The 24438-nt window shown below is 43.8% G+C and overlaps 1 protein-coding gene across 5 annotated transcripts in view; it reads left to right on the forward strand.

Moving 5' to 3' along the window:
- Positions 1-24438, forward strand: part of LOC111842979 (heparan sulfate glucosamine 3-O-sulfotransferase 5) — a 47369-nt gene that overhangs the window by 2269 nt on the left and 20662 nt on the right. For 2 of the 5 annotated variants that reach the window (XM_072702958.1, XM_023810162.2), the window contains exon 2: positions 16272-16382. The exons of the other annotated variants lie outside the window; for them this stretch is intronic. The gene's annotated coding sequence lies outside the window, so the exon portion shown is untranslated. The remainder of the gene's footprint in view (positions 1-16271; positions 16383-24438) is intronic. 5 annotated transcript variants of the gene reach the window in all.

Genomic DNA, 24438 nt, shown 5'->3' on the forward strand with positions numbered 1-24438 from the left:
TTAACGTGACGGTGACAAACCAAGGGTTCAAGCTACTGCACCATATTAATCTTAATGACAGAGCAGGGAACAAGCTTCCCCTTAAAGGGAATTAAAGACTAGGAGCTCTGTTTGGAAACAAGATGGCATAATGTTGACCTTCAGGGAGGAGGTGAGAGCAGAGTATCCTGCGTGGCTTGGCAGCATGACTGGTGCTTTGAAGAGATGCCAGGTGCAGTAAAACTGTCTGTGGAGAGCAAAAAGAAACTCTGGTCACTTTATCATTTCTGTGGCACATGGGGAACAAATCAAAACTTTGTCCTTCCTGATGCGAGTCTGCTCTCCAACTGTTCCTCTCTTATCCTGTCACCTTTTTCAAGAAGTATGGGTTTCATGTTGTTGGAAGTTAGTAATTATTTGTTATCAGTTTTAATTTTGTCGCAATTTGGAAGTAGTTTGTTTCTGCTTGCGTCGGCTAGGGGTATTGCTGGTGAGTGAAGGAACTGCAAATGTCGTTAAAATCGTTACATTTTTACAAGTCTTCATTGTATGTAAGACCATCTTTCAAACAGACTGATGTGGGTGATGTGTATCACCACTCTTCTGCCATTCTGGAGGAGTGTGGTCTGTGATTCCATTAGCATGTTGAACTAGAGCAATATCAGCCTTAAATAATGTTGATCTATTGGCAGCTTTGAACTTGGCTGCCTTCTGAAAATACTGCAAATCTCTAAGTGACAGAGATAAATGGCACAAGCTAATTGCTAGCATTCTACACATACCCAAGAATCAGGGTTGCAGTTGCAAAGATGGGTTCAGGAATGCATCAATTCGCAAACCTCACATTCCTCAGTCATCTTCTTGTCGCTTATGATTTATTGAAAAGGTAACCGTGTCTCTTCTTCCCAGACTGATGATGTTACTCCTTTGCTTTAAAGACTTTGCTGGTTGAAATGGATATATTCTGTTTATCCTCCTGGAAACAACTTTGAGTCCTGTGATGTTACTTGTGGGGGAAAACAAACCAATTTCAGATATGGCTGGAAATTGGCACTCTGTATTACATCCATTGTAGCCAAAAAGTTTCACTGTAGGTATCCCTTAAAAGCACTATTTGTGCCAACTACAGGATACATGCATTTACATTTCTTTTTCGGTTTACAGTTTTTCTGAACTCAGCAGGTTTGATATTTCACTTGCACTTTGCTGGACTCCAGTGAAAATGGTACCTTTCCATTTTTAGATGACCACCAAAGCTCTGTACCATGAAACTGTTCCTAGCTAATATACATCAATGTATTACTGCACTGATGGTATTTATATCCTTTTAAAGTTATTGCAACATGGACTAAATAGTGGTAAGGACTATCATGAGTGGCATTTATATTTTTATGAAAAGCTTTTAAAATGCACTTTCCCATATGCCTAAAATGTCATTATGTGTCTTTAAAATAACGATCCACCCTCCTCTGTCCTGAATAGTGAACAGTTGAACTGACAAACGTCGATGGTGGATAAAAATGCTTTTTTTAAAATCACATGTTCATTTAGTATAGCTCAACAGATATTTTATGATTAACACATCTAAAGGTTTCCATATATTTTCGACATACTGTCAGTCAATGCTTTCATTCCCGACCTACCTTTTTGTCCTTTTAATTGAATGTTTTTGAAATGCTTTTTATCTTTTTCTGTTAACTGCTGTCAATGTGCAATGTGAAAAGATACCTTTTTAGTGAATTGAAATCATAAATGACATTGCCTGGCATTCCGTAGTTTTTTTTTCTATTTCCACAGTTGTTTTGCTGAAACCTAATATTAAATCTGTCTTAACTTACCCTGAAATTTTCTAGAGTACTGGATCTGTTTTACTACCATTTTTGAAGGGGTATGATCATATAGGCACACACTTGGACTGATTGTGTACAAAAGGATATTTACATTGCTTTAGATATTGTGTAGACACATTTTGCACCCACAGAAAGCCCTTTGTGGATGATCATATTCTAGCCTTAGACTCTTGTATCGCAGCACCATTCCCTGCTCCATTGACTTGGTCTACGTTGCTTAATTAAAGTTTGAAACATGCCATAATAGGATGGATACATCAGCTCTGTGGACCAGCTAGATTTAAAGTACATTGAGTGTCTCTTGTAAGATCAACTGTACTGATTGTGGCATGGAGGCTTTCTGAGGGGGAGAAAAGGATCAAGATTGTTCTGGCATGGGTTCCTCTCGGTGCACTGCTCCACTCATGTAATCGACTTCAGGATACATAAATAATGAGTGGAGCTCCACATGCTTGATGGATACTGTTAAGCTTCTTTCTGTAGTACTCCTTGCAGATGCAAAGGCTTTCCCTTTCTGCCTTGCCAGTAGGATCTCAAGCTTCTCTTGTGTGCGAGTGCTACTGAACTGATAAAGATGAGCGGCAGCTTTCCTGAATGGAGATCTTGTATGCTCCCTCTAGCAAAATAAGCCAACGGTATGTATACAACCCAGATGGAAGGTCAACGTACATTACAGGCTTAATCTTGAGAATGTGCACCAGTCATTCCATAAGTGCATGCTCTTGGTCTGTGACAGGAGATCAGACACACTCAAGAAAATCTACACTTATAAGAGTAGTTAGTTGGGACAGAGGGGTGGTCGCCTCACACAATTTCGTTCTGCCTGCATCTGTCTTTGTACTGTTGTATGGTGTGAATGACAATAAAATTTCACTTAACTTCACCTCTGGGACCTGGGTTCGAGTCTCCACCAGGGTTCCATGTGTGTGGAGTTTGCATGTTCTCCCCATGTGGTTGCGGGGTTTCCTCCAGGTACTCCGGTTTCCCCCCCACAGTCGAGAAGCATGCTGAGGCTAATTGGAGTTACCAAATTGCCCGTAGATGTGCATGTGTGTGCGAGCGTGCCCTGCTATGGGTTGGCACCCCATCCCAGGTTGTTCCCGGTCTTGCACCTGTAGCCTCTAGGAAAGACTCCGGGCCTCCAGTGGCCCTGTGTAGGACTGGCAGTTTCAGAAGATGGATGGATGGATGGATGGAGTTGGGAAGGTGATGTTTACGAAGTGCCTTTTTACCTCATTAATGGGAAACATAAAAATCAAGCAGAAATCCTATATCAACTAGACCTTAAACACTGCATTGGCACAAGAATTTCAAAACCTTTCGATGCACCAGAAACAAGCGTGACACCTGAGGAAGTATCCAACTGGACGAGTAGTGACAGTGTTGCTGAAATGCAGAAAATGTGCTTTGTAGGGAAACTCACTGGTGTTTGATAGAGGCAGCAGTATGTAAAACCCAGATAAGCTGATAGCAATGGAACCATTTCACAGCAAGATATTTTCTCAAAGAAAATACTTGCTATCTACTGATCTGAATATCTGTTTTTAAATTATGACAATATTGTTCAGATTACAAGCTATGTTAGGTTTTAGCCCAATACATTTTGAATATAAGGAGGATTTTATAGAATTATTTTATAAACTTCTGCGACCAGTTATTGCTGACTCCGAAGCCATTTTTACATTAGTATACTATAGTTTATACCTGAATCTTTCTTTATCTTTAAATTTAATGTGGTTTGTTCTAATTTAAGTCCAGCTGAATCTGACACTGTCTCACATTAGATGTTCACTGCCTTCAGATTGAGTGAATGAGATTATAAAGCCAGATTGTCGTGATCAAACACTTGTGTGTCTGCAGACAAGATCAATATCACATATGGATTCATAATGCTACAGTGTGGATGAGAAATACAACCCATTGCAATTGCAGATTATCTTAATACTTCATGCCACCTGCACTTTGCCAGCAAGTTACTGTAATAATCTTTCTAGTGTTTGTTTAGAAATATTTGGATCTATGGGTAATTGTTTTTCCCCCCAAATAAATTATAAATCAATATATAGAAATGTGTTTTATTTATCTGGTTTTGCAGCTTAGCATGGTTCTCAGAGTCTTGGTATGTAGCCTGATCCTGCTGACAGACCAATATTGAGCCCTTGTCTGTGTCAGGAAGCTGTGTTTGTTTCTTTAACATTCAGTCGAGCTGTGATAAGATTTAGACCACTTACTATTTGCACATAGGCTCCAAAACTATTAAAAAAAGATGAACTGTTAAGGGGTTATTGATGTGCTTGGACATAATGCCATTGTACTAAATAGAAAAATCATTTCTAATTATATTTTCAACAGTAAGCTGATTTAGCTCAGTCAATTTCTCTTACTCTGGCAGAGTAATGGGAGACATAACTAGATGAGAGCTGGGTTCATCAATTGCAGGGAACCCATCTCCTTGACCATGAGGAATGAGAGCAGAACAGCTAAGGGAAGGCACCTTATTTTCCCATTGAAATTTGATTTGTTTTGATTGCTTGTGTGAGTTAATACATAAAGAGACCCAACTGTTTATTATTTACTGATTGACTATAGTTTAAAGAGATTTGGCTTTACAGCAAAATTAAGCCAGATTGTATTTAGTTGAAAGGGGATATTTATGAATATGTGTAGAATGAATGTTCTGACTTTGACTTTTCTGTTTTTCTGCACTAAGAATTGGTCAAACCCGTATTAAGAAGCAGCTTGTGTTGCTTTTCCCGTCTTTACATTAGATATTTTATTAGGAAGACATATGGGAGAGTTTTGTGTCACCGAAAGCTCAGAGGAAATGGAAAAGCTGTACAGCCTGGCTTTGGATCTCACTGGGCTATTTAAGCTAGCATTACACAGAGTAATGTGTAAAACACAATTTTAGACAAATATGAGTTTAATTTCTCAGCTGTATCTGCTGCTGTCAATTAATGGTTTATAGGAAGTGCTCTGAGTGTTACCATGGCAATGGGTGTCATCGGCAGGGCTGGATATTTCCCGAGGGCATTGGATGTAGCACTGCAAGTTTATTTCATGATTCCATTTTAAATGATTTAAATGGTTTTAAGATTTAAATTCAAAATTCTGAGTGTTTGGAGATGAGAGGAGGGAGCACGAAAGGAAAAGGTCGGCTCGGAGAACTCCGATAACAGAGACTTTGTGTTTCTCCCTTTCAAGCCGCTTTCTAGGTTTGTTGAAAGTGTCCTATGAACAGCAAGAATTTGTGAGACAAGGGGTGCTAGATGTATCCACTGCTGTGAGATAGATCAATTTAGTTCATCTTGCCTCCTGTCCAGTATCGCTCGAGTGTAATGGCTAGGTCTGCAGCTAGAGGCAAGGGGTTCTCGGATTGTCCATGGACCCTGGAGGTACCTGCTGTGTAGCCGTGTGCAAAGAATTGTAGATGTACTTTTGTGAGGAAGTGCAGAAGCAATGAGTGTGACCACTGACAGGATGCCTTTAGAAATGCTTAAATCGAATATAAGGAAAGAGTTTCACGTATATCAAATTTGAATTTGTTTTGTTTTAAAGCCTTGTTAAACATATAACAGTGATTACGCTTTAGTTCTTAAATGAGTGATTGATGTTACTTTGTTAAACCCCAGATCTGAAAGCATCTTTAGTCACCAAAGTGCTTTGTGTCTGTCATTCTGCAGAGCTATTAATTGAAGTGTCACCCCTTTAAGTATGGTGCCTAAAAAAAGGGACAAATGAGTTGCCCCAGCAACACATGGAACCAAAAGTCATTTACAGTATATTTACATTTTCATGCAACTAATAAAGTGGGTTCTCTTCAAAGTGCACACCTTGTGTGATGTTCCTGGAATGGGACACCTCAGACTCAAAAGCAATTTGGTGTTGCGGTATGGTATGGTGAACAGACAATCTATGGTGTGGCTCTCAGGCAAAAGGTGTTTTATTGAACAACTGAACTCAAAAAAGAAATGAAAAACAAAGGACCAAAAAGGGTCAAAACAAGCAGGGAAACACTAAGGTCACAAGGAGCACAGGGTAACACAAGGCAAGCAAACTCTGACTATTAAGGGAAACAATCAGGAATCAAAGGCAATAAAACACAAAGGAACCAGGAACAGAAAAACAGCCGAACAGCAATTCTACAACACAAACACACTCAATGACCGAATGAAGACTGAAGCATGGGCTGGCAGTTATATACACAAATAACTAGATTCAACGAGAGACAGATGGGGGCAGTTAACAATTACTAGGGATTAAGATCACTGAGGAACAGGTGTGGGCAATAAGAGACCAATAGGTCAAGCACCAGGGGAGACTAGAACGAGGGAACCTAAACATTAATGAAAACTGTGAAATAACAACTAAGAACAAAACAAGGAACTGCACAGAAATACACCAACAGGAATAAGCAAAGAATCCTAAATGTAAATGTAACCCACGTCAAATGGGAAGCCTGGATGACACAGCTACCCACTTCACCCATAAAGAAGAGAACAGGGGAAAATACTAGGAGCTAAGAACAATCTGATGGTCAGCAACACCTGCTGGCCAAACAGGGAACTGACATACAGAAGAGGCAGGACTGGGACTGATCCTGACCCTTAGAGACCTTCACTGTTACAATGAAATGTATCATGCAAAGAGAGGACAATCAGGGCTTGAACATGAGCTGTCACAAATCCCAGGTTCTTAGGCTTATGTTTAATGTTGCCCTGAACTCTTTGTTTTAATGAAGTTATTTCCTTAACACACAAGAACAGGTCATGCAATGAATGGCAATAACTCAGTCCTGACATATAATGGTATTATAATCTAAATAATGACATAATGGTATAATAATAGCAACTTATTGCATAATGTTTGTCTTGTATATTATTGTATTGCCTTGCAACCCTGTCCAGGTTACCCAGTTGGAAAATGGATGAATGGATGGATGGTATTGTACTTTTGTTTGGACTCGCGTGGATGATAATGTGACGTTTAAATCTAAATACCATAAAAACTTTAACTGAAAATGTTTAAACCCAGAACCTCTGGGTTTCCTGGGATTCGTTTCATGTTTGCAGTGAACCTGCACTGTGAATTTCATCGTGGAATATGTATGGATGGATGGAGTTCACATATATTTCTCTTTCAATAGCTAAACTCTAAAAAGCCAGTCTTTGTGAACCCCTATGGTTTTTTTTTCTCCTGCCTGCTGGAAAAATACTTTTAAGCATATTGGTTGAGTGTTAGTGTTTTTTTTTTTACATATAAGAAAAATGTCCTCTTCCCCTTTAATACATTCTACACATAGTTTAATATTAGACATCCTCACGTTTACTTTGGATTTCAGATGAATAAACATTTTTGCTCTTTAATGTGCCAGTACCATATTTCCCCAGGTTTGCATAAAAGTAACAGTTATAGAAGCGTATTGTAAGACTGCTGCAGTCAAACTCATTAATGGATTCAATTGGATTTTCTAACTCAAAGTGATTTTTGTTAGCCTTCCTCATTATGTGAGAGCCCCCCGTGTGGCTCTCAATCTGTTCGAATGCTCTGTGAGTGAGTTGTGTGCTGACAGTTGCTGGATATTACTTGTCCATTAACAGCTACCCTTATTGGTCCAGTCTTAGACTCCTCGAAGTATTTGCAGGATTATTCTGGGGGGGATGAGCTACTGTACTTAGGCTAACCCTAGTTGACCTTGGGGGTGCAGGCTTTAGGGGCCTTTTCTAAGCATGAGCGATTTCTAACATCCATCGGACCGGGGCATTCAGATGGTCGCCCAGCTTGGTGGTCGTCTTTTCACTTATATTGTATCGATCTCAATGACAGCGTGCTAATAATGAGTCATGCCATTAAATGCAATGACCTGCTCTGTATTGAATTACCTCCCACTCTGGTGTAGATGGCCCTTGTAATTATGGTCTGTGCAGAAGCACTTAGAAGAAGGAGCAGCAGCAAAACATAATTGCAGAGATTGCCTTCGCTCAGATACCAGTGGGGGGGAAAACCCCACAAGTTTATAGTCCTCACCTTTTATCAGCCCCCATACTTAAAGAGATTAATAGTTTGGGATAACAGCCGGAATAAAACGCTGGTGTGAAACTGACAGAATAATCATTTACTTTAATGGATGGGGGTGTATATCCATTTTATTAAATGAGTTTGTTGTTTCTTTATTGACTGGGTTCTGTGAACATTTAGTGCACTCTATGTAACACATATGGCAAATGAACTGTTTATATGTCAAAAGATTTTTATTTATTTTTTTAAACCAAAGAAGAAATTGGATTAATTTACGGCAGGAATTTGCAGGTTCAGTACACACCTTTGTAGGTACAAGACAAATTTACACCTCATTCATCGGAGCAGGAAATATAATAGGTATGAAAAGCGTGGGGCTCACCAAAAGCACGCAAGGAGTGCAGGGAATTGCAGCCAGTGTTCTGTAATAGTTTCCTCTCATTGCCCTAGACAGATACCTTTATGTCGTGCTGAGTCTGCCTGCGCCATGGCCTTGGGCTGCTCCAGGCATCATGCCAGGTTCACGCGCGCTTCCGAGATGTTACCTACACATCCGCTGCTGTTCTCCTCACCCATGCAGGCCCAGGCTGATCGGCTAATGCGCCAGCCGAATAATTTACATGCCGAGGTGAAACCAAGGCTCCCAAGCACGAGGTCATGGCATATAATTCATGGATATAATTTGGGACTCCAGCAGAAAATTAGAAATAATCCGTGCACATCAGCTGTTATTAGCTACCATGTTTTTTTTCCATTAATTATGCATGTGTATGATAAGGTAGTGTTCAGTCAGATTTCCAAATCATGCCAAAGCTAGCAGACATTTTTCATGAAACTGTTGGACAAACATGTGATGACATTTGCATTCCGCATGCAGTCTGTTGAAGCCCATACATATTTATGAATTGAGCATTTTCTTTTGGCCCCTTCCTAAACAGATTCCTTTCACAGCACATTCTCCAGGACTTTTATCCTCGTAAGTTTATTACTTTCGCAGGACAGAGCCTGCACTGATTCAGTATTCAGGTCACCTTTTAATAGCTTGAAGAGATGTAATAAAGGACATGTCAGAGGCCGTAAAGGGTGGAAAACTGGAATGCTTTTTCAGTCAAAATAAGAAAATCCCATTAATATTTAATTTTCCCTCCCACCGTCGACCCAAGACTCAACGGCTTGGCTTCTCATCAATTATACCACAAGGTGGAACAGGTAGCTGAGAGATGCAGAAAAAAAACTAAAAATAAAAAGCCTTGTATGCGTTTGCCAAATGGCTTGAAATCCTGTTCCCCTAGAGCAGGGGTCTCCAACTCCAGTCCTGGAGAGCTACCGTCCAGTAGTAGCTCTTCAGGACCGGAGTTGGAGACCCCTGCCCTAGAGCCTACCTCTAAACAGATGACGCTAATGATGGAATGGAATTTGTTGGTTTGACAGCATTAGCTTAACTCAGGATGCTCAGCAATCCAGGGTAGGGTGGGAGAGGAGCCAATTGGCTCTCAGCTTCTGCAGTCCAATTTATAACGCGCCTTGAATGTTTCTGTAGCAAGGGGGTGGAATCGGTTCTGTTTTACCTCGTCACGGTGCAGAAGTAACGGATAAAAGGTGGGATAGGCGGCCGCATCATTAGCCCTGGGCATTTAAAAACTTCTGTGGCATCATCATCTGCATCAACTAGCCTCACAGTCACTCCTGGCTGCGATGCCTTAAAATGGAGGCAAATAGCTAACACTCTAGCAATATGCCTGATTTTTTTTTTTTTTAAATCGGTTGTATGACAAATTTACATAGATTTCCAAGAATATCTAAACAAGTCCTGAAGCACCAACTGACTAATATATTTTGGGTGTAAAACTAGATTACTCCAAAATCTCTCCCCTAAATATTCCCTGTAGACACTGAAGAGGCTTTGTTTAAAAAAATAAAATAAAAATCATCCAATTTAAAGTTTCTGTTCATGCAACCTATAAATTAGGATTTCAGTAAAGCAGATGAATTCAAACTGATTAATAGCAATGTATAATGACCCTGAAGCTAAAAATTTAAATTGTCTCAAACTTAAAGTGCTCTGACATAATGTCAGGTTTTTTAAATATTAAAATTATCCTGAAAGCAAGAACTGTCACTTTGGCTTAGAAAATCAGCATGTCACACGACGAGAGTGCTTAGCACTTGGCATCTTAACTTCCAGCAAGCTCTGACTTTGAGCCTCTTGTACGGATGCGTTCTGAGGTCAAGTTAATTTCCTCGTGTGGCAAACCAGAACAGAGGCATCCCTAATGTTTTCAGATCTGGGGAAGACTGCCTTCCATTCTGCTCATGTAGGCACGACGCGGGATATTTCAAAGAGAAGTTTGTGCTTTTATCATGCACAATGCACAGCGTCTTAAAATGAGACGGGGACAGTCACGCACGGACACGCTCTCGGACATTCGTTTGACGGCCGTAGAAGTGGTGTCTGAAACGACTGCGTATCATAATGGATTATCTGTATTGTGAATTTCAGTCTTCAAAGGAAATCCTCATTGAGAAAGTGTCACTTAAAAGGGCTGGTTTGTGGATTTTAATAGTGCTCGTCATCCCCCTGCCCCCAATCATTTCAGCTTTTACGTATTATTCTATGATGCTGCAGCGCAGCGGGTCTGCATGAGCGCGTCTCCGGACGCTGTTCTGGGGGAGCGTGTGACAGGAGGTGGTCTGCGGCAGGTCACGTCCACAGATTTCACTGTGACCATCTAAAATCTCCTTGATTACCGGTGCAGAACGGAGTGCGGAAAGGGGCACCGGTGTCTCGTGTTTTCAGCCCACCGCACTAATCTGCTGAGCTCCGGTTTTGAGTTCCAGGGCATGCGGCTTATCATCCGTCGCTTCCTGTTCCCTGCAGTTAGTTCTCAGCGTTAGCAAATGTGTTGGGTAATGTGTATCATTAATATTAAGAGGTTCTATAGCTCACACTAGCGTTCGTGTAACTTTGTTTTTGAATATTTGTATATGTGCGTCTTAAATAGATGAATATGAACATTTTTGATCGTTTGTTCTTTCATGTGCTTAGAGAACATGCAGAAACTGTGGAACCTTTGATATGAAAGTCATCATTTTGCATACATATGCAGATATTTTATGCAAAATTTAAATAAGCCTTAAATGTCACATCATTTTAATGGATAGGTTCAGCTGGTTTTTTGGCAAAAGAAGGGTCAGAAATGTTTTCCAGAAGGGTGTAGATTCCATTCCCGATGAGCCTCGACCTTTGGGTCCTTTGGCAATGTACTTGTACCCTGTGCCAAAAATACAAACTGTGTTCACAAAGTTGCAAAGATACTTTTAGATTTAATTTAAGATAAGAAAACACTTTCATCCAAAGCAGCCATTGTAGGTTGTAGCCCATTTGTACAGTTAATGTGTTTAGTGATGCAGTAGGAGAACTCAGTATCCATGTGTGCCACATATGTGAAGCATCTTCTCTAATTTTATGCATTTTAATGGTTACCAGTTTTGTTCCATGCGCTAGTTGATGTGCGGACTGGTGTCGTCTTTTTACATCTGACGGAGCCTATTGTGATGCTGTGAATTCAGTGCTCCTGTGCTTCCCTGATAGAAGCTATCCGCGGTTGCAGCTACACAGCTTCTTTCCCATAATCCTCTGGTCGGGAGCTAGTAGCTATTATACCAAGGATTTAATTTACTGTGCTTCTGCTGGGCTCACCAGGCTGAAATACTGCCCAAATGTGACCGTAATCTCTGGCATTAATCTTCCACATTTCCAAATGTGTGTTGTTGCTATAAAAAAAAGGTGTCCAGAGGAAAATTACAGTGTGAAGAGCTGTGCTGTTTGAATACTCCAGTAGTGTGAGGAGCTGTGCTGTTCGAATACTCCAGTAATGTGAGGAGCTGTGCTGTTCGAATACTCCAGTAATGTGAGGAGCTGTGCTGTTTGAATACTCCAGGAGTGTGAGGAGCTGTGCTGTTCGAATACTCCAGTAATGTGAGGAGCTGTGCTGTTCGAATACTCCAGTAATGTGAGGAGCTGTGCTGTTCGAATACTCCAGTAGTGTGAGGAGCTGTGCTGTTGATCTTTGCGCATCTGGAAAATGGACGCAATTTTACTATGAATTTGAGGAACGTATGATAATTTATGTGTTAAAAGTTTTGGACAGATTAATTGTTGGACTGACAGATTTATTATGATAATCATGATTGCATGGCCTTCCATGGTTTGTCTTGGATGCACAAGAGTGGAGATATGTCTTCTTTTTTTTTTTTTTCTCTGGAACTTAGTAAAGGTGCTGTCTCACTAGTGTGAAAAAATATATCTCATTCACTTCCATTATATCAGCACAACGAGAAAATCAGGTCCCTCACATCCGGTAGCAGAGCGATAGTCTTCATTGAACTTTGACCCACGAATTTCTGTAGCTCAGCCAATGAGGTGCAGTGTAGGTGGGCTGACCCTGCAGCTTCACCGGCTGTGGGACAAAACGGAGCCACGAATTCTTTTTAACTATCGAATGCCAGAATATAAGTTTGTAAACAGGAGAAAAGTTGCATGGCTGGCAGTGAGCATTCAAACTGGTCTGGAAGGTAGAAAGCATATTACGGCGCTCTGGATGACTGTTATATGCGTTACACCAAGCTAACTTAAGCTAGAAGGCTAACATTAGAATATGTGTTTATTGCACTGTGTGATACTAATTTCACCGATACTGACTGGTGTGGTACACAAAAAAAAACGTGATAAGCAGCGTGCAAATGTATATCTTATAGGCAAAACTAAATGTGACATTCCTTATCAACATTATCCCTCACTGCACCAACACTGTCTTGAAACAGCACGTCACATCCTGCACCATGCTCACTGTCGCTCAACACGGCGAAGATGACGCAGTTTTTTTGTGCTCTTGTGACCGCATCTTTAGACCCCCCCCCCCCTTGATAAATATGCTGCCTGTGCAAACACATTGTCCCTAAGGTCTAGTCATTTTACACTCTGCTTATCGGACTGACGCTTAATGGAAGCAGATCTTCATACGGGGCGTGATGAACCCACCTGTGACATCGTTAGTGCTAGGACTACTCCTCACACATCCCAGTGTCTGTGCCCATATGCTGTAAGTATTAATATATGCCATACGTAAATTACACAGAGTTGTATCATTTTCTTCTGTACTGCTTTACAAAATTATGTATGCTACTCAATGAAAGAACTGTGAAGCACAGAGCATTATTTACTGTGAACCCACTTGTGCTTCACTGGGGTCTGGGAGCTTGGAGCCTATCCCAGGTAACATAGAGAACACGGCTGGGGTACATCCTAGATAGGATACACTACCCAGAGACATGATTATAAAAAATACGTGTAAACAAATCTAATAATGTAATGTACATATATATTTACAGTCAAACATACTGTGTGTTGTATACAAATGTATAATGCATTTTACCCAAAAAAAACAATACTTTTGTGTGCTTGAAACACAAATATGTACATATTAGGAAGTACTGCAGTTTTGAGGTCAGCAGCAGGCAGGCTGTGTGAAAGGAGAGTTGCAGTGCAGATTAATTCATGATCCACCAGGGCAACTATGGCCAACAGGAAGTGGGGGCCTCCAGACTTGTGTCGGTTGGGCTGTGGTGCTGTCCGTGGTGCTGTACTGCTACCCCTAACCTCCCCTTCACAGTGCGGACTGCCACAACACCGAAAGCCAGGACTCCAACAGGCTCCTACACCATGGGATTTCACCGACGGGATTATGGGATTGCACTTGATTGTTTGTTTGCTTAAAATCATTTACATGCCCAAGTCCTTCTAATCCCCTTATATGTCTGTCATTACGAATGTGTCAGGTGTATTTGGAACAAACGTGTTTATAAGTGGGTGCAAAGTGCCTCATTAGTAGCACCGTACCACTGTGCAAACAGATCTGATTGTTTTGGCGATCTTGTGAAATGCAGAGCTGGACAATTTGCTCGGGCAAATTTAATTCCGCCACAAATTGATGCCGTGTCAAAATGGATCCATGCTGTGATTTGTGTGATGGGCAAACAACCTCTTAACGCATTCGCATAAACGAACTATTATTGATAACGGCGGGAATGGGGATAAAGGTCTAGCACCCAGCTTGTCATGGAAGTGAGTGTCACACGTTCCTGAAGATTGATGTGCGGCTCAAATGCATTTTCATAACTATGCTTGTGGAGCAGTGGCCAGCGGCAGGCCTCAGGTGCTTTGGAGTGCTTTGTCTAGAAGTTACCGGTCATTCACGTTGTGCAGTCGCCCAGCTGCTACGGGGCCAAAAAAATCACCAGTAGACTAGGAACATTACGGGTAGTTTTATAGCACAGATCTTTATATGAGAGCCGTGATGAGCGAAATATGTTTTAGTGCTGAGTAGTAAATATACTTATGACAAGAAATGTCATGTTTAGATGAGCCTTCATAAAACTCCAATATCCTATAAATATTTTATAAAAGTTATTATTTTTATTGTGCCAATTCCACTGTTTTTTTTTCCACCCAAGTCCCACAGCATAGTAACGAAAATAATTAGCACAGGTTTTTAAAAAAAAAAAATTATAAAAAAAACACACACAAGTATAAATTGACCACTCTCTTCTCTGACATGCTCTCCGGTGGAGATTGAATGGCCCATCCTCTCACACTTTGGCTGTTAGAGAGAGAGAGCGAGAGCGAGAGAGAGAGCGCCCAACTGCTCTCCTTTGCTTAGGTTCAAACAGCACCTGTGGGGACCTCAGCACTCGTGGGCATCACTCTTACAGCTGGAATGGAGTTCTGTCTCAGACTGGCGTTTTCCTGACTGGCTCTTTAAGTGTCGTTTTTTTATTGTCATTAGTGACTCTTTACAGTGTGGTGCACAATAAAGGCTGGTTTTTATAGCGGAATCCTTGACAACGGTGTAGAATGTGACATTTGGCTGAATGTGTGATTTGATTTGCTCCCGACCACAACTGACAGACTCTTCATTATTTGTCAACACAGCTCTGCATTACTTATTAATGGCCTCTTCTTGGTTTATTAAGCCTTCTGGCAAAGCAGTTCGTCGGGGACTTGGGGAGAGTCGCCCCCCCCCCCCCTTTTCTCGGGCACCGTGGCAACAAACCCAGCAACCTAAGAGACGGCAAACACCTCGGATGATGGGTTCTCTCCAGGAGAACGACCTCGTTGTCCTCATTTGAGGCACGTAACCGATGGACCGTGCCGACGCATGGAGACAGCAGACCCTGACTGGGAGCGGTAACCATGGTCACGGGCGGTGTCCCCCCGTGGACCTCTCCGGCTTGGGTGCTGCGCAGCAGGTCGGCCAGCTCTCGACGGGACTCTGCTCGCTGTGTCATACCGGCTCAGATTGCTGATCCATCATCACGCGTTTGGCGGTCTCATAACCACTTAGTAGGCTTCTGTGCCCGCCAAGCCTGCCATCTACCCTTATCTCTATTCCACCGGTGATGACAGCCGTGCCGTTGACGTTCCTGTAAGGTGAACTGTCCAAAACGTGCTCCTCTAAAATGTAAACTAAAATGAACCAGGATCTGCTCTCTTTCGGAGCTAATGCTTTTCTACCCTTTTCAGTGCAGCCAGCCTTTTGCCTTGTCCAGAGTGAGGCTGCTCAGTTTCTCTCTTTGTTTACAATCAACCAGTCTTGCGTCAGATATTCTGCCTCTGGCTCCATTCTCCAAGTGGATGCATGAAGAAAGTCTCTTAAATTGGTTGTGACATATTTCTGCTAAAGTCTTGTTATATGGGATAAAGTAAACTAATTGGATATCCATAGGTAATCGAAGCAGGAGGTTTTTTTTCTGTAAAACTCGGTCCCCTGGGGAATACCGTTATTTATTAAAGCCATTAAAAGCAGGCTGAATTCACTTTTACAAGCAAAGAGAAAGAGAAAATAGGTTTAGAGAGAGAACATTGATTTCCGGCTGTCAGAAATAATCAGAGCGGTGTGTAAGCAACCTTTGTTCTTCATTAACCCAGTATGTTTATAATATTTGTCTTTAAAAACAAAATATACCAGAAAAATACACAGAATCTTAAATATATAATGCATTATAGTTAAACAGAGGGTAGCGGTACTATTCTTAAAAAGATACTTGTTTGTAAACATTCATTAGAAACAAATCCTCCAGTGTTGGGGGAACCTTTTGAAGGAGAGATACATCTCTGCAAGTGGTTTGGTGTCGCAATGCCATTTGGGGACCTTGCAGTATCGCCGTTTATGCACTGATCTACGAGCTAAACAAAATAAATGAAAGATATTGGCCATACTTGAATGTTCAAGTTCAAATTGCAATATTTATCCAATATTTACTGAAGATCTCCACAAACAATTATGGCAAAAGCAGATTTAACTTTGATTTTTTTTTTTTTTAACTAATGGTTTTCTTATTGTATGTTACACATGGAACCACAAGACGAGACTCTGCGCCATAATGAACCTGAGAACAAGAGGAGCCATTAGATGCTTATTGGCTTTCCAGGGGGCAGCCAGCTAACTGGCACGTTTTTCCTGCAACAAGACCAAGGTAATTACACTGGCAAGAAAACTCCCTTATCTGTAATGAACACTTGGTACCACTTTAAAAGCTTTTGCATGCACCCAGGACAGAAGCCCCCAGCCTGTCTGGCGAGTTATGGACTGACACTTTCCGTCTGTACTATACCTGCCAGCTGACACCACAATGTCCGTGGGGTGACTGTATCATGGTCAGTAAGCATTCCATTGTTACTCAAACGTACTGCGTCCCATGCGGAAGATTGCTGTTAATGTAATTGAGACAAGGAAGAGGGTTGTTTTGAAGAAGTAACGGAAATTGGTGTCAAAACGGCAGGATTTTGGATGCCTCTGCACGGTGGATTATGCAAAATGCGAACATCTCCTGAGCTTTGATCACGGCTTGTTGATACGTGCCGCAGACATCTGATCTGGCTTCTGTCACTCCTGAGCTCTCTCTGCCAGAAAGGAGTCTTCGGGAGCATGGAGACGGCGAGTGACAAGCGTGATTATGGGGATCAGCTCTATTTACAAGTCATTAATGCCGTGCATTGACGGCTGCCTGGAAGCTGCTATCAGTCTCCATCACTGACATATTGATCCTTGTCTGTAGAAATTTGCTATCACATGCTGCGTCTTCATTCCTTTGCACAACGCTTTGGCGCTTGCCGCAGTGGTTTGCCCGTGGCTTATGGATTTGTGTGCAGTGCTTGTGCGAGTGCCGCACGAGTGCATTATCCAGTGCGGTTGTGTTCTATTGCTTTTATGTAGCAGAATGCACGCAGCAGTCCTTGTGGCCGTGTTAGTCAAGAATAGTGGGTCAGTTGTATCGCCAGTGTAAGAGTTATATGGAATTTATACAGAACTCAAGAACACGCAGCTGGAAACTATACTGAAACAAATATAAGACAAGAAGATTTGAGCCAACTGTTCTGGTTTTCAGTTTCCATAATAAATGGGTTGATTTAGTAGATGAAGACACCATTACTGTCAAATTACTAACCAGTCCATGTTCCCCATCCAACCACTTTGCTTTGATTTGCCAAATTTCTACTTCCGAGGAATGCCATTAGACCAAATCGTGGAAGAGCAGGCAGAGAGCCTTAAGCGCCAAAATAAAAGACCCATTGGAGCCTGAAAATGTAATGATTATGGGTTTGCAGAAGCAGGCTATCTCTCAGAGACAGATACCAGATTCACAGAGTGTGGCGTTGAAGTGCAAGCAAGCTTCGCAAGTCAGCACATGAATGGAGCTCTGTGTTTACACTCACCACCAACTGACTCGGTGAAAGAAGTCAGACTGTCAGATATATGTGACGCATCTCGGTGAGCACCTGCGCTTGTTGTGACACTGCAGATGACAGGCAAGGACTTGCTGCGATGCCTGGTGGAAATTATCGCTTGGAGTCGACGACTGAAGAACCTGGTGTATCGATGGTGGGTGGTTTTGCTCCCAGGGGAGTTGGACATCTGAAGAGACTGAAGAGGCTCCAGCATCCTGACGGCTCTAGAGTTTCCCTGTTATCAATCTTTTTCGTTATGTATGAATCCAGATATTTAGCTTAGATGTATTTATGTAGACCTGTGGTTGTTTTCCTCTTGTCTTCAGGTGCTTAAAGTAATGGGCTCTTAAATGAACCGAGGTGACATGCATTCAGAGAAAATGTAGACTTGGGCGAAATTACGGTAATACAGTATACTGCAGTATTTTGTAAGTTTGTCGATAAAATTACCCCGCGATAAAATTTGCCGAAATTTATCATGGGGGACCCCCACCCCCTCGGCACATTTTATCGCCAAGATTTCAAAAACACCAGAACAGCGTAGCTTTTGATGATGCCATCAAAATATCGTCTGCTGCAGTATAATGTCTGGTTAAGTATAGCAGTATAAAAAATTAGATATCGCCCAAACCTAAGAAAAGGAATTTTAAAAAAACGCTGGGGTTAATCCGTCCTTTTATTTCCACTTTTAACCTGTGTATCAGCAGGCACGTTGCTCCCAACAGTCTGAGATGCGGAAGTTCATGATAAAAGTCCAGCTATCAAAGTCGTTATGGTATGGCAGTGGATAATTGCCTCTCCCATAGATCGCCACTTGTCCACAACACTGGCCTCAGTAGGGCTCCAGTTACAGACCAGACCCCCCCCCCACTGCTTGTGTTTTTTTCCAGCCAAGGAGCCACAATCAGGCAAGCAGCCTCTGACGAATTGTGGCCGCCGAGGTGGAGGCAGAGGCCAATCTCGCTGCTCTCCCCTGCCTGTGGGGGAGCCGTCAGCTTCACAGCTGACCTTGGAGAGAATTCCGTCCCGTAATTTATGGCAAATAATGTTCTGAGGAGACCCATTTCCAAGATTCACTGTCATTTTGCACTAAACGATCACTCTGCCTCGAAAGACAATCTACAGTCCTGACAAGGCAATACCCTAAGAAATACTGCTCGGCCACACAGGTGTCCTATCCAATTATCTGGAGTAGAAATTAATACTTTTAAAAGCTGTTAGTTTTTGAAGGGTTATTGCAATTTATTCTTGTGAATTCCTCCGCGCGGTATGAACTGTAGGCATCATTACCTCCCATATTACTTTCGTAAGATTGAGTTGCATTATTTGCATATTAATAGATTACACTTTGTTATAGAGATATCTAATATTTTAAAAAGAAACGTAACTACAAAAATGTGAGTAGACTAGAAATGTGAGTGCAAGAAGAATCGGTAAGCTACTGAGTGAAAAACCAAACCAAAAACCGCGATGTTGCAAATTGGTCCTTAGCCTGTTTGGGAGTACATCAGACGGACCCGCAGAACTTGATCGCGCCCTTAACAGTGCTGTTATATCCAAGGTGATGATGTAGTGGTTCATCGCCGTTATATGTCGAAAAGAGAATAATCTGCCTCTCGGACTGACCACTTAATTAAGACTCAAAGAGCAAGGTGAAATAATGTGCAGCTTCAGCTCAAGCGTAGCGGAGAACCACGCTGCCTTCAGAGCAGCCTCATAGGAAGGAGTACGGAGTAGCGAGGACTGCCCAAGCCGCAAAGCAGCCATTGGCTGAGGTACACCGTGAGGGGGGGAAAAAAATCCCCGTTAATAATTACAATCGAACACTCAAGGACATCTGTTTTCCCTGGGCTGCATCAGCACATAAATACAGTAACTTGATGCAGGAGGGCTAAATGTGCACTTGCAGGGTGACACTGCAGTTTTTCACTCAACCTCTCACGGTCTTCGGCTCGGCTCATCGCCATGGCCGGAGCGCGTTATAAATTAGAAGATTAGGATTTGCGCTCTTTACCTGGCATGACAGGATCCCAGCTTCAGTGGCACTGTAAGCCGACGAGCCGGACAGGATCGCACGGCTGACTAAATTCGCTGTGATCCTTGTTATGTTCTTAACAGAATAACTGGACAGAGAAATGAAAGCAATTAAGCAAAGCAGTCTGGAGCTTGCTTGGGATCTGGGATACTTAACACAGACAGATTTTTTTTTATTATTATTAAAAAAAGATTGATGTGTCAAGTCATTGTTTACTGCGCTTGATAAATGGCTAGTTTTTCATAGAATATGTTAAAACTTCATAAAGGCCTTTATAAATAGACCTCATAACATAAAACCAGATGATAAATTGGGTAGAACAAAATGAAAGTGAACGTGTTTATTTAATATTTTTATACCATGCAGACTGTGAGTATCCCTCAACGGTAATTAAAATGAAGCAATGAAAGGTAAGACCCCCCCCTCCGACACAGCTAACAAGCCGAGCATTCCACACTCTGTAGAGGTCCCGCCCAACCAGAGGGGTGTTTTTGTGATGTGAAGGGATCCATGATTGTAAGTACATACAGCTGGTTGGGAAGCACCAGAGACCTTTGGCAGTGCAGAGAAAAGGGCGTGAACCACGGCACTGCACTTTCTCCGTACTGCTCAGCAAATAAACCCCGCCTCTCAGACACTACTGGAACTACTGACAGGGAAGCACATGGCTGAATATAATGGCGATTTACTTTCAGGCATGTTTTGTGAGTTGATATAATTATTACCTCGACAGCCACAACATTTGCATTTTTATACGGCATTTGACTGTTTTAAATACCTATTCCTAGAACAACTAAAGGCGATACGAGTAAGGCGTCGCTCTCGTTACCATAATTTTGATGAATATCTCGTCTCAAACCACTTTCATTCCGCCTCGCTCGTATCTTTAAATAGAGAGGTCTGTGATGTGCTGACTTCACAGGCATAACAATCTGTTGTCTCGGTTTGAATTATTAAAATGAATTTGCTCTTGTGTGTATCTTGCATGAGTTAAACGAAAATTTGTTCTGCACTGCTAAGCAAACTCAATTCCACCCCCCGTCATCCTGGTTCTATAGCTGGGCGTTGCCGTCCACAGACTCCAGCAAAACGCTGATCAGTCGATACATGCGTATTTCCTCCCCGTTCGTAACTCGACAGCGAGAGAGCGCCAACAGGAAGCACATTACCACACTGTGGCAGTCGGGTTCCAAATGTGTTGTCATTTGGTCAAGTGTTGAAGGTCAACACCAATACATCACTGTGCAAGCCGGTCTTCCGTCCCTCCCTGAGCCGTCCCCAAAGTCTGAGCAAACGGCGGCTTGGTATCATCGATCACGGCGCCATCCTCTCAGAGCTGCCACTCTAACAGTGTCGCGCGGCCTGTTTCGCACCAGTAACATGGAATAAATTAAGAGGAGCTCGCTGAGCATGGATCGATACACGTCCCAGAGACGACGGCCGGTGAATTATCTTTCCGAGTTTGTCCCAGATTAAATTTCCCCCACTCTGGCCCCTGAGCCCACATGTGCAATGGTGGTTTGCTCTTCTGTTGCCAAGGACAGTAGCTGGGTTTCCATCCCCAGATGTTCTTTATGAAGATGCATGGAAGACTTAATTACGCGCTGCATGCTCGTGACGTGAGACTGCCCCCAGCCGTTGCTTTTCCGGAATTGGTTTTGTACGTTAAGCTTTCATTGCACTGGAAACCAATCATCTTTAACTCATTTAAAAAATTTTCTTGGTAAATATCCCTGATTATTTCGCTGTAGGGATGAACCACATTTGAAACATATTAATTAAGATGGAGATCCATTTCCTGCCGGTACTCTGTGCTGTTTATCCCTGAATATTCAATATATCTGTGTTAGAAAAGCTCCAATTCGAATGTCTTTGAATAGCAGTTTTTGAATATATTGAAAATTATACTCAAATTTTTTTTTAAATCCACTGTGTTGGCACTTGCCTAAAAACAGACTCCAGTGACACGTGCTGCCCTGATAAATTTGGTTTACACAAAACCTGAGGCCGACAGAAGTCTTATTCCCACTGACATGCAATGCTGGTCCTGTGAAAGCATCAAATAAATGGAAATGGTGATACATACCATTTTTGATTGTTTATCCTGTAGAGGGTTACACTAGTCTTATATAGTCCCTTCCAAGAATGAATGCCCTGACAAAAGGAAAGTAGCATGAAAAGATTACTTGACCGTATGCCGCATATGATAAATTGCTGTGAATATCTGTTATTAAAATTATGCACGTGGAGGCACGGGCGCGTGGAGGCGTGTGGGCGTATGGAGGTGCGGGCGTATGGAGGCACGGGCGTGTGGAGGCTCGGGCGCGTGGGCGTATGGAGGCACGGGCGTATGGAGGCTCGGACGTGTGGGCGTATGGAGGCTCGGCCGTGGGTGTATGGAGGCACGGGCGCGTGGGCGTATGGAGGCTCGGACGTGTGGGCGTATGGAGGCTCGGCCGTGGGTGTATGGAGGCACGGGCGCGTGGGCGTATGGAGGCTCGGCCGTGGGTGTATGGAGGCACGGGCGCGTGGGCGTATGGAGGCTCGGGCGTGTGGGCGTATGGAGGCACGGGCGTGTGGAGGCACGGGCGCGTTGGCGTATGGAGGCACGGGCGCGTTGGCGTATGGAGGCACGGGCGCGTGGAGGCTCGGGCGCGTGGGCGTATGGAGGCTCGGGCGCGTGGGCGTATGGAGGCTCGGGCGCGTGGAGGCGCGTGGGCGTATGGAGGCACGGGCGCGTGGGCGTATGGAGGCTCGGCCGTGGGCATATGGAGGCTTGGGCGTGGGTGTATGGAGGCGCAGGCGTGTGGAGGCGCGTGGGCGTATGGAGGCTCGGGCGTGGGCGTATGGAGGCACAGGCGTGTGGAGGCACGGGCGCGTTGGCGTATGGAGGCACGGGCGCGTGGAGGCTCGGGCGCGTGGGCGTATGGAGGCTCGGGCGCGTGGAGGCGCGTGGGCGTATGGAGGCACGGGCGCGTGGGCGTATGGAGGCTCGGCCGTGGGCGTATGGAGGCTTGGGCGTGGGTGTATGGAGGCGCAGGCGTGTGGAGGCACGGGCGCGTGGGCGTATGGAGGCTCGGGCGTGGGCGTATGGAGGCACAGGCGTGTGGAGGCACGGGCGCGTGGGCGTATGGAGGCACGGGCGTGTGGAGGCACGGGCGCGTGGGTGTATGGAGGCGTGGGCGTATGGAGGCTCGGGCGCGTGGGCGTATGGAGGCGTGGGCGTATGGAGGCTCGGGCGCGTGGGCGTATGGAGGCACGGGCGTGTGGAGGCACGGGCGCGTTGGCGTATGGAGGCACGGGCGCGTGGGCGTATGGAGGCTCGGCCGTGGGCGTATGGAGGCTTGGGCGTGGGTGTATGGAGGCGCAGGCGTGTGGAGGCACGGGCGCGTGGGCGTATGGAGGCTCAGGCGTGGGCGTATGGAGGCACAGACGTGTGGAGGCACGGGCGCGTGGGCGTATGGAGGCACGGGCGTGTGGAGGCACGGGCGCGTGGAGGCACGGGCGCGTGGGCGTATGGAGGCGCGTGGGTGTATGGAGGCGCGGGCGGGCGTGCGGAGGCTCGGGCGGCTCTGGGAACATGGCATGGACAGTGATCCATGGCGTGGATAAAACCCCATGTGACATCTGGACTGGGCCTGTGTGTTTGTATGGTTATTGTAAACTCCTGAATTTATGTAAATTTACTCTAACAGTGACCACAAACACTGATTTCTGAATATTTCATCATTTTGTTAAAGCGAATGTAGATTTCAGTTGAATCCATGTTACTGCCAGATTTTGTTTACTGGTAATAAAGGTTAAATAGGGACCATTACGCTTGTAATCCTATACCTGTCCCCTATGTGACAGTTTGTTCTAAAATGAGCATTACAGCATCAAGGACAGAGGATTGGACTGACTTCTCTCAGCTTGGCCAATAAGGTCACACTTGATACAATGTGTAGCTGAAGGTTACAGCCTGTGCCTCTGAGCTCAGATGAATATTGTGCATAGCAGGTGTGGTAAACAGGAGCCAGAATAACTGGCTGCACTGACCAGCCCGCAGTCATTTTTCATCTGCCATTGTACTCTCTCTTGCTCGTCCTTGCTCATGACTTTGCTTCTTGTGCTTAAGCGTGCCTCGGCTGATGAAGGGACTCCACATGAACTGTGAGCTCCAACTTGTGGTGGGACGTCGGGGGGGGGGGATGGGGGTTGGGTTGTGGTGGAGTCCAGCGCTCTCATTCTCCCATACATTCATCCATCAGCCTACCACGTCACCCTTTCTCTTCCTCTCGCGCTCGTGCTGCCGTTCCTTCCGACAGGCTGAGAGATGTCCCTGTTTACACAATGTCTCTCTTCCATGATTAATCTGGCCCCTCATATCTCTCCATGCGCGTCAGCAGAATTGTTGGTTTATAGGCTTGTTTTAAAGCAACGTGACAATTTCTCTCGACGTATCACCAAATTAAGGCTCTTGACACGTATAAATAACAAATTTAAATTGGTAATAAATGTGATGCACACATCTTGCACCCTCTTATCCTTTATCACTGGCTTTATTTTTAAAACAGTCAAGCTAGAAAACAGCTGCGTATTTAGTACCGGTCAGACATTTCAGTTTCCTAGATTTTCTATGGAGTGAAAATGAAAATACTGAATGTGTTTTGACAGCAGACAGCTGGAGTTGGTGTGGCAGGGAGGGGGGGCATGTGGTGTCACACAATTAAACTTGAAGATGTCATTCTGTAGGAGATTTTGGGCTTATAAAGCTTCAATGGAAGGGA

The sequence above is a fragment of the Paramormyrops kingsleyae genome, chromosome 19 (genome assembly GCF_048594095.1).
Source record: "Paramormyrops kingsleyae isolate MSU_618 chromosome 19, PKINGS_0.4, whole genome shotgun sequence".
NCBI lineage: Eukaryota > Metazoa > Chordata > Actinopteri > Osteoglossiformes > Mormyridae > Paramormyrops > Paramormyrops kingsleyae.